The sequence below is a fragment of the Lathamus discolor genome, chromosome 3 (genome assembly GCF_037157495.1).
Source record: "Lathamus discolor isolate bLatDis1 chromosome 3, bLatDis1.hap1, whole genome shotgun sequence".
NCBI lineage: Eukaryota > Metazoa > Chordata > Aves > Psittaciformes > Psittacidae > Lathamus > Lathamus discolor.
This window is the reverse complement of record NC_088886.1, coordinates 9596124-9607772: the sequence shown is the minus strand read 5'-3', so window position 1 is coordinate 9607772 and position 11649 is coordinate 9596124. Positions and strand designations below refer to the sequence as shown.

Here is an 11649-nt window from a genome sequence, read left to right as displayed (position 1 = left end):
AGTACCCACTGTTAATATCTTTGTCTGGTGGTTAGGATGCTCACTTGGAGAAGGCTAAAAATGCCCATAGGGATGTAACCCTCCACTCCAGCATCCAAGGGGCATGTTCAAGCCAACTGGCATGGGCTGTGCATGGACGTAGGGGCATGCAGTGAAGCACAGCTATAAAGACAAAGACAATGAGTCATGATCCAGCAAGGAGAGGAGAAACACGGCTCTGTGCCCACCTGGATACATGGTTCCTTTGTTCATCATCAATTTGGATGGTGGCAACTGCGTCAGCCATGCAGGATGGGGTCTGTGCTGTGTTCGTGCAGGTCAATGCAAGCATTTTCTAAGAGGAAAAAACAGATTTCCTTTGAATAAGGGAGATCACAGCCCCATCAGTCACCTGTGCACCCCCATGGGAAGAGGCATATGACGCAGAGCTTGCCTTGCCTTTCCACTACTCAGTATTGAGCAGGTGGTGCCCAGATCAGAGGGTGCTTCAACACATTTAGAGGAAATCAAGTTACCAGCTGTGATTAATAGCTGGTAAATGTCTAATAATAACGGACACGTTTCTAATGCATTTAGCTATACCGGGGCTCCTGCCTCCTTGCCTGGAGCAGCGAGGTGCTGAGTGCTCCTGAGCCACAGAGCCCCTTAGCAGCACTTAGCTCAATGGCTTTATTGGCTCTTTATGGACCACACATCCGCTAAGGCCATGTGCAAAGCAATGCAGAACAGGATGAGGAATATCAGGGCAGGGTTTAAAATGTTTGAGGTTATTCTTTTCCCCCAAGAAAACTTCAGGTTTGTGGGGAATAGAACTGAAAGTTACTAAGCCTTTTCTTTTTAATGACACAAATAGCTTTGATCTGTAGTTATATGATCCTGACCCATCTCACCCCATGGACCCTGAAAGATGATGTTTCTTTTAAAGTGATGATGTCTATGTCAGTTAAACAAAGTAATGCACTTTGAGAGATGTGACTGCATCTCTGAGCTTGGCCCACAGAAGGAACGGAGACATCCGCATTGCCAGATGCAGACAGCTGTGTGCCTACAGGAGAAACACATTTCATTGGGAGTTTTATTTGACTTACTACTCCGCTTGAAACCACTAAATTGAAATGAAAGAGAAAAGAATGACTGGGGAGGAGGAGGCTGAAATGGTTTATTGAAATAAGCCAAAGTTCTCTCAAAACATCTTGACCTTTGCTTGTACTATCTAGGAAAGCACTATATTTAGCTGGAAAAAAATCAAACAGAAAAAAAAGGTTATATTTTTCCTTCTGGTTGAAGATTGGGGATAGGGGAGTTGCCTTTTCATGTTCTTTCTCATTTTAATGCCTCTGCTCCTTCCTTTTCTTCTTCTACACCCATTCCTTCTGCCTACATCCATGTGCAGCTCTTCCCCTCCATCTCCCAAGCCACTCCTCTGCAGCCTTGATAAATTCCAGTTTATGCTACATCTCCCCATGGGTTGCACTTGAAATCATGGGGTACCTCCTGCAGCAAGCAGACCCATGCTCACCGCAGCAGCTCCCCATTAGTACCCCTATGTGCCAAGGAGCTGCAGGGACAAGGACAGGGACTGGAAGGGATGGTGCAGGATAATTCTGGACTCCCGACCAGAGGAGGGTGATGCTGTGGCAGAGAGCAGTGCTGTGAGCATACAGCTCTTTGCACTGATATGCTCTGAGGGTTTTAAGAGAGGAAACCCCAACAGAGGCCCTGCAGGTGAAGTGATTATAAGCTCCAAATAAAGCACTCTTTTCCTAACAGCGACAATCAAGGCCAAAGAAACACAGGCCCATGACAGTCATGTGCAGCACCTGTGAAGAGCTTTATCTCCTAATGCAGTGTGCACCCAGTGATGCGGGGGTACTTCTAAAGCTGTCAGAAGACATACAAGTGCTGAAATGCCTCTGGCAGGCTTTGGAAGAACCTTTATATGAGGCGGGAGAAGCGCAGACCCTAAGCAAAAGCACACATCAAACACCCGATGCTGCAGATGTTGTGCTGCGCTAGAAGCAGCTTCGTACTGGCACTGCTCAGCCCGCACCATGAGGACAGAATGAGGATCCAAGCCAGCTGTAGCCCCACAAGCAAGGAATAAGCAAATTCATGGGGTCCGGGAGGGTTTTTAGCAGTGCCATGAGGAAATGCAAGTGAGAAGTAAGCCAGAGCCCAGCGGATCCAGGGCTATGGTGATGACAGACTTACCCAACAGTGGATGTGTGGGCTGCAGTGCAGCCTTGGTGCTGGGCTCCTCACTGGGGAGTAGCTTGTCATCGCCCCAGGAGCATGACACAGCCTCGCTCCTCACAGCACGGGATGAACTGCAATATCCTAGCAAGAACACATCGCTTTCAGAGCTGTAACCAATATACAAGTCCATTGGCAGCAGATGTTATTAATGATGCCAATACATATTTTCTTATTAATCTTCCATACTAGGCTTGTGTCTATCTGCAAATGATTATCATTCATTTTCCTGACAAATCTATCAAGATCATTTATTACTGTTCAGCAAAGGATCTTCTTTTAAACAGAGATTAATAACGTTGAGTTTTATCTGGCTGGCTGAGACAAAGGAAATGAAATTAACAATGAGCCCTACAAACATGTCATCACTTTAATTTACCGGAAAATACTTAAAAATGTTATTTAAAAGAATATACGCTGTGGTGGGCACAGCTTATTACAAAGGAAAGAAATGAAACTGCATGCATTTTAGCAGGGTGGAGAGTAAGTTAGCAAACAGGGCACCGTGTTTCCTCTGGTTCCTTGCACTTGTTTTCTGTGACAAGGAGAAGCAGCTCCTACAGCCTCTGTTGGGCAGAGGGGCACCTGCCTAGGTGAATCACAGCTGATTGTCGCTGTTTGTGGGTTAAAGCAGACCCTTTAAAACATGGGATCACAAGGATCTGCACGCAGAGAAACAGGGCTTTATAACCATGGAAAGGCAAAAGAAGGGATAAAGCCAAAAGGAAATGATAAAGGACAAAACTTTGGGAAACTTCACTGGGATAAAGCTCATGGAAGGGAGGGCACGTAGGCTATAAAGGCCCAGCATCTGCTGCACTTTCGGTCCCAAGGAAGAAAACAAACAAACTCAGTAAATGTACACTGTTTAGATTCCTTTCTTCTGCATTCTTTCTTTCTCTTCCCTTCCTTTCCCTCCTCTTCCCTTCCCAAGTAAAACAACAATAAATATACACACAAGAAGATATCAGAAACCCCCTCCTACTTTTACTGCCAATAGTAATGCAAAACCTTAAAATCAGATTTGCCTTTTCATTGCTTTGTTCATACTCATGAACTTACATTTTGAGACCCATATTTGTGCAGTACCCACCACTATGTCTTCAAAGGACTTTCCCCACATGCCTGGCTCTGGGTTGTGACATCTCCAGCAATGGGAACCCCATCACTCCCCTCCATAGCCTTGTGCCTGGGAGGTGCTTCCCCTCCATCCCAGATAATGCAGCTCACTTCTCCATTTCTCAGTGCACAGTGCTTCCAACACCAGCACATCACTCCTCTTCCTTGCCAGGGAGGGAAAGGAGAAGGTTGCTTGAAACAATTTTGCATGACATAGTCAAGAAGCATCTCTCCTACAAATACTAAGGTCAACTTCTTACCTGCGGTGGATTCATCTTATCTTACCCAGATACCAGGTTGGGAGCAATGTTTTAAGCCCCAGACTAAAGAAAATAACCCTGGTAACCTCAAGCTGTAGCAGTTTCAAAAGGCTGACATATCAGCAAGAGGATTTCCAGATGTGCGTTTGTGTATCTATCTCTGCAGAGCAGCAAAAGCACACTCACTGAACTGGCGGGTATTTAACCGTACATCGTATTGCTACCTACGTCTTCTTTCTAATTAAAAAGTCATCAGCGTAGCATAGGTCTTGAAAAGTTTATAACAAATAAGAAAAGGCTGAATATACCCCAAAGCAGGGTTTGGCTTCTCCTCAGATTAAAAGGTAATGAGTTAATAAGTGAAGCAAGTTGCCCATCTGTTTAAGCTAGAGCCGTACCTCCCGTTACCTTGGGGACACTCTATAGTTTGGTAAGTGGCAAGAGCCCAGCTGCACGTGTCCAGGCCATACGCACTGAAGTAGGACCAGACTCAGAGCTTCTGAGAGGTCCAATCTTCTACTTTGACCTAGCATTTACTGATAGAACTTGTGATCTTTGACTGAGCAATAACCACAGTGCATACGGCAGAATGTCCCTGCATATTTCCTTACCAAACTGACATATTTCTTCTAGTAGAATTATCAATTTTGGCATAAAGACTGCAAGCTAAGAAACCAGTTTCTGGTTAAGGTGCTCTAAAAAGTCAATACTCATTATGTATATACACACACACACACATATATATATATATATATATGGCATATGCTCCTTCTTGTGTGACTGCATCTTGCTGGGGCTTTCAACTGCTGGATTTGATCAAGCCTTTTCTGCTACATTAAGCAGTTGCCTGTTATGAACTTATACCACGTACATAAAAAACACAGACAGTACATGCAGAGAAACAGGACTTTATAACCTTGGGAAGACAGAAAAGAGATAAGGCCAAAAGGAAATGGCAAAAGGACAAAATACAGTGGATGTGGAAACCAAATTCAAGGCCCTCATCTCATGGTCCTATATATATACTTTTTGGGGTACATTTACTTTCCCCATTTCAGACTAGAAAAATGCTCGAGGAGTCTTTGTTGGTGTTGCCCATCATTGCCCCAGGTTCCACCACACATGATACTGCTTTTTCCCGCGTGTACCATGACCCTCAGAGTCGTGCATTTTCTCCGCCTTTCTGTAACCAAATGAGTTTTGAAACTCCTACAGGAAAGGTGGAGAATGCTTCTGCCCCAGAACAGCCCCTCAGCCTCAGTACTGGGCACTCTTCAAAGTCTGCTATGAAGTCCTTCAAGGGAAGCAGGGAAGTCTGTGGCCATCCAATGGCTCTTTAATTCCTGACTTTAGATCCCATTTAATACCTGAAGCCATCTTCATGCCTTCCCTCCCTTTGTCTCAAGCACCTCTGTGAATTAACCTTCACCACAGTACACGGGGGGATGTCATTTAAGCATGTGCCATCTGGTCATAGGCTGGCATCAAGGTATCGCTGTGCCATTCAAACACAGCCCAAGATTTCATAAGCAAAAACTGAAATACCGTGCAGTGCAGTATTACAGATAAGCTGTCCAAGCAAGACCAGATGGCACCACCATGCCAAGGACAACAAACACATATTAAGTTGTCAGAGTACAAACCAAAGTCAGCCTGAGCTGCTGAGCTCATGCCATCTCTGTGCCTGGTTCCCAGGATCGACAAAGAAGCTGTCCCCCAGGGCACTGCAGAAATAGACTCCTGGAAAGGGCACTTGAGCCACACTCTGTGAGCCACAGGATGCCCCCTGAGGAGTTCAGTGCCATGCAAGGGAAAGTGTGAGCAGTACACATATGGAACAGTACACGTGTTAAACAGTACACACGTGTTAAACAGTACACACATGTATACAAAACATAAGACCAACTGCACTTACAACACTCAGTTACTGCTCCATGGTGTGGTTTCTCTACTAGACTACTATCAGGTTGGGTTCACGGCACTCCTGGTGCAGTATTGGGCTGGAGATCATTGAGGACAATTCCTCTGCCTGCTTTCTGGTTTATACTGGTTTATTACTGCATGTGTGCATGTGTGAGGGGGAAGGACCACGACAACCATTTTAAGAAACCCCTCAATTTTGCTGCATTCGGTCAAAACAGGAATGTTGTTCAAAACATTCAGCTGTGACTCGCTGCTGTAGCTTCCACAACGCAACATCCAATTTAATATGTGAGCCTCATAACCAACTCATCCAGTGCAATAGTTCACATCAGTTTGAAGAAAAAAAATCCTGCTGGAAGCACAGGCAAGGAGCAGTGTCAATTTTTCATTAACCTACAGCCACTGTCTCTGTAGACTTACAGCTATAAGTAAGATTACTGTTATAATTTCTTCTGGTCCCCAAGGGGAGGGAAAAAAACTTCCCAAAACTTTTAAGGTCATTAGACCCCCTCCTCCTCCCTTTAAATTGGAGGTAGTTTCAGTTTATTTTCATATTTCAAAATCAGATCTCAGCTTCAGCTTCACATCAAAGCAGAAATGTCAGTTGCTTTGTTTCTACATCTTCCATGAAAGAAGTTCCAGCTTATACATGAGCTGAATGCCAAGTAAATAGATTTTCCTGGGGAACAAAGGCAGCTTTTTTGTTTGTTTTAAACATATGTAAATAGAGTCCCAGGAGCTGAGCTGCCTGTCACTTCAACCAGGTTTACACTCATGTCATTCCAGCTGGTTATTTCTGACCGACCTTAGGTCAGCACTGCAGAAGTCCCCCTCCCTTCTCCTCCATACACTCAGTATCAAGGAGCCACTCCAGCCCTTTCCCTCCACCCTCATACCTCAGCAAAGGGGAAACAGCTTCATATCTATCTCTTTTTTTTGCTAGCTTCTTCTTTCCTTTTTCAGCTCTAGTTACAGAATCACAGCAGTACTCTGGTCCTCTGTCACAGTCACCAAGATGGTTCTGAAAAGCTTTCGACAGATCAGATCAGTATCTGACAATATATGGCTACTATCAATAAGGCGTCAGGGATGTGTTCCTACACACTGGTGTATTAAAGACTGATGTACCTACTTGGTTCATGGTACGGAGAGACAGGGAAGAAACAGGAATGGACTGGTAAGAAAAATGACAGGAATGCACCATCAGTCTTGAGTTTTCTCTTTCCAGTATCAGGCATTTCAACAGTGGAGAGTTATTTTCCACAGAGCCAGAAGACACAAACAGGAGCACAATCCCCTCACACGCTCATCTTCCAGTACTCGCTTTTCTTTGCAAATCAATGCAAAATTAAGAGCACATAATGCTTGTCATTTCCAAATGGCTTGGGTTACATCTCAATCTTCAGCACTTGTTTGGGGTGTAATACCGGGTAGCACTGAGGGATGCATCATTTCACAGGCTCCGCATAAGCCACAATTAAGGAAAATCCTCAAGTATGTGAGAAACCTCAATTTTGATTGGCCAAGTCACCATAACTTATTGATAATTCAAATCACTCGAGTATTATTCAGTGTTTTCTTCTCTCGGCTTTTTTCATCTCTTGACAAGTTTACAAAGAAAAGAATGGAGCAGAGCTTAGCTGCATTACATCCAATATGCTGCCTACACAAACGCCAGAGAAGCTAAATGAACCCCAGAACATATGGCACTCTGCTGACAGGGCTCAGAAACTGGTTCTGCATGAGCAACAAGGAACATCTTGAAACACACAAGACATATGTGTTTTAGGAAGAAGATTGAAGTGTTTCATAATAAAACAGGACAAAGTGAAATACAAGTGCTGTATAAAATTTTAATTAAAAACTGGTTTTACCCCTCAACGTGAATATACAATATGTTCCCCAGATGGGTTTCATATTTAAGTATTATCCAAACCAAAAACGTAAATGAGACAAATAAAGCCTTCAAAAATGGTACAGAGGCTAAAATGTATGTAAACACTAGATGACTGTGGTGAAAACAAGGCAGGCAGGGAAAGCAACCTCTTAGCAAATGTTTACTACTGGAGTACTGAATGAACCAGTTCATACAACTATAGTAACAACACTATTAGCTAACCGTTCAAGAATTCTAGTCAGTGTAACAATACAAATATAAGCATTAGAATTCACCCCCATTCAGCAATGTAAATAGTGCTTTTGTTACTTCAAAGTTTCACAGGTTATTTTACACACTGATTATTCATGGTATACAAATGCATAATTCACAGCATGCCATGAGAAGCCACTCTCAAACCACTCTCAAAGCCTTCAGCCTCCCACCCCACCTCTGTGTGAAGCTCTGTCAATGGCATCAGCTCTGCAGGGTTACAGAAATGCCTGACCACAGGACAGGGTTTTTGTGCTGTATTCTCAGGATCAGTCAATTCTTATGAACCAAGAAGGGTGGTGTTGTGTAACAGCAAACTCCTTTCCCTGAAGAGATGAGAAGAAGGCTCAGATCACCACTTCTCAGACTGCAGAGTGTTCTCTGCTAGGTCAGAAGCAATCACCCAGAGCTGAATGGAAATACACATGAAGAAAGAGCACAATCTTCAAACTGATCAAGCAAAGAAAAAGATTACAGTTCCTTTATGTTGTCATCCTGACAAATTATCATTGCACTTCAGAGAATTTCTCACTCAAGACAAACAGGGAACAAACTGCAAGTCTTTGGCAAGCCAACGTTGGTAACAAAAAGAGCTACAGCTTCATCTTTTAAGGGCTTTGGTTGATGATGCTTTGAATTCCATGGAGAAAGCAGTAGAAACCAATGCACAAGTGGGGCTTGTGCTTAGTAGTTCACTATGTAATAGAAATATTAGGTGTTCTCGGTCACTTCCCACCACAAAGGAATTGGTCAAAGACTGGTTCTCGCCTGCTATCAATCAGAGACCCTCACCTATACCAAGCATCATTTGTCAGTGAGGTAGCTCATCAAGATCATCCACAGAAATATTCTTCTAGCTTCAATTATTTTCACCAGACTCAAGAAGCTAAGTTCCATTGATTTGAAAGTTTCCCCAAATTCCTTTACTACTAACCGAATCTCTTGAGATACTCTCAGCATCCTGATAATGATCACTCCATAACCACTGAAGAAATGAACATCATGGTAGGTTTTCCTATGACCCAGAGATTCCACATTACAAGATTTATACAGTTATGTGACCACTACTAAAAGGTGAAGAATTTTGTTGCATAGTTCAGCAAAGACTTTGAAGCTTGAAAATCAGGAAGAGTAGATTTAATACGCTATTCCATGCACATGGCCTGAAATGGCAGAGATTCCTTCCAACTTACTTTCTCTGACAAACCCATGGCACACCACACAAACTTGTCCACTGTCAAGTTGCACACATCATTGCACCCCTTGCTCCTGGGGAGAGGATGAGAACAAATGATGTGATAGATGTTAATAGCGCTGATTAGTACACACAGCAGACAGCACTGAGATATCAGGATGACAAAAATGATTTGTATTAAAAAAGAAAAGATATCATGAGAACAATCAGTCTGAATATGATGAACCCAAATCATGCAGGAGACAGAAGCTGAGCAGGATACCAACTGCAAAAATTAGCGCCTAAAAGCACATGTAGTAAAGTACTTCATTATCTTTTTCAGCCGTCTCTTAGACTTAATAGATTTCTATCTTGATAAGATTAACACTTGCTTAATAACTGTCTAATTAAAACATAATAAAACTGGGAAAATTAAAATAAAGCCTCTTTAATAACCTGGAGATGAGATGGGACTTTTCAGCCAGGCTTCCACAAAATAATTTCTGCAACAGTCACCTCAGGATCCCAAAGCACTTCACAGTCATTTAATTAAGCTTCAACAGAGCACAAACTCCCCATTTTACAGCTGAGGTAACAATGAGAGGGAGTTTGGAAGACTCTTTAATACTGAGCAGAGCTAAATGTTCTGTTACTTTACCAAAAATATAGATTCCCCACAACTCTAGGTACATTTCTTTCTCCCCTCACCATTTTGGCAGCCTCTGAAGTAATAGCAAAATACAAACATGTGGTGCACAATCTAAAGAACAGCTCTCATCATCCTCCAAGCTGCTCAGATTTGGAGTATAAACACTGCTGCCCATCTACAGAATCACAGAATCAACTAGATTGGAAAAGACCTTTAAGATCCGTCACTTCAGGACTGCCAAGATGCTCCTACGTGTCCCCATTACTCATCTTCTCCTGTGCCCAGTGGACCAATTTAAGCTTCTCTTCTTCTAGTGGAAAATTTAGATAAGGCAAATCATTAGAGTTTGACATTTTTGCCTTTAATCCACAATAGGTCAATGACCGAGTGATTTCCAAAGCAACTACTACTCACCAAAGGATTTGTATTTCTACTGAACACAGGTAGATAGTTTGCCTAAAGCCACCCCAAGATCCTAAACTGTAACAAGTTATTTGTAGGAAAGAGGGGAGGGAGTAAGTAGGAAGCAGACTGACTTAATTAAAATGAAAGTGATTAAAATACTGCACTGAATGCATACTGCAAGCAACACTGGATGCTGAATAGCATTTGGTGAGAATACTCATGGGTTATAATAACTTGGGGAGGGCAAGAGAAAGAGACAGACTCTTCAGAAAAACAATAATTCCCTCTTAATCTAGCCCATTATTTCTAGATTTGAGTAGGCAGCTTTCCTTTAGGAGGTAAAATGACGGGGGTGGAATTATGCCATCCCACTGTCACTAACAGACCACTTTGTGGATGGCAAAAGATAAGGAATGAGCATAGAAAAAGGCTATTTAAAGATCCACTCAGGAACCTGGAAATTTGCATTTGATAGAAGGGATTTAAATTGTATTAGAAGGCAAGGTGCACTAAACAATTACAGTTTATTACTACGTTGGTTCGCTGCCTGAACCTATACTTATCACATACTGCAGCAGCAAAGGAGCAGCAGTGCTCTGTGCACTTGAGCTGCATGCATATTAATAAGAGGGTTAGCTGAGCAAACAGGGAAGGGGCCAAATGCTTCTGAAAACAAAGTGGCTTGCAGATTTTATGGATGGATCGGAGTAATTTGGGTTTTAAGTCACATTTCAGAGAAAAGTTTTCCATTAACCAAACCAGATTTCCAGCACAGTGCTTGGAAAAGAACACTCTCTGTTGTACCACAGCATACAAGCTGTGGAATGACTCTGACCCAAGAGAGAAGCACATATCCTGCAGCAGCTGATTCAGAAAGACATTATACACACCATCTCTCCTCGCAGCTGGAGCAGGGCCAAAGACACTCACAGTCTATCTGCTTCATTTGTTGTTATGCTGCATATGAATGCTACACTGAGAATATTCATCCTGGTCAACAACTTCTTTTTTAATTCCCATCTAGTTTTCAACTTTGATGAAAGACTTTTCATCTTTGCTGAAAAACTGAAGGTTGCCGTATGACCATATGTTTCCTTTCTTTAGCTAGGGGAATCAAACAGATATACCCTAGCCATTCCCCTGGACCTCTCAAAAACATTACATTGTTTTTTCACCATGGCCTCCAACTTCCTTCATCTCCTCTTTGTGTCTTGAATTCATGTCAACTTGTGCTCCTACTCATCCATTAAGAAAACCCCAAAGACTCAGCAGTCAGGCCTTCTAACGTATAGAACAGGGACTAAAATCTGTTGGATTGCCAGGAACGGAAAAGTCATTCTGTCACAGATTAGGCCAAAGGCAAGCAGCCAATATTCAGAAGACTGGAACTTCTGCTAAGCTATGACGTTGGGGAGGCAAAACACAGAGAATATTGAATGAAAACTGTGGGATACCATAAGAAGAACAACAAATCCTATGGCTCAAACCTAGGTAACTGCAACAACCTTCAGATTTCAGTAGATTCATTTAAGCCCAAAGCTTGGAAAGTATCTCTTAGAATGTGCCCTACCTATTTAGGATCCATTTGAATATACCTACTTTCCTGAGCAGCATGGAGAAAGAAACTGTTCCTTTATGGACAAACATGGACAGGAACAGGCTGATGAATGAATACCAGGTACTGGTAGCACAATACTCCATGGCCACTATGCCTTCA

At 42.7% G+C, this 11649-nt stretch overlaps 1 protein-coding gene across 4 annotated transcripts in view; it reads right to left on the bottom strand.

Moving 5' to 3' along the window:
- SPATA6 (spermatogenesis associated 6) overlaps window positions 1–11649 on the bottom strand; it is a 57661-nt gene that overhangs the window by 2894 nt on the left and 43118 nt on the right. For 3 of the 4 annotated variants that reach the window (XM_065673389.1, XM_065673390.1, XM_065673392.1), the window contains one exon: window positions 7389–8973. The exons of the other annotated variant lie outside the window; for it this stretch is intronic. The gene's annotated coding sequence lies outside the window, so the exon portion shown is untranslated. Of the gene's footprint in view, window positions 1–7388; window positions 8974–11649 lie in introns of those variants that run through there. 4 annotated transcript variants of the gene reach the window in all.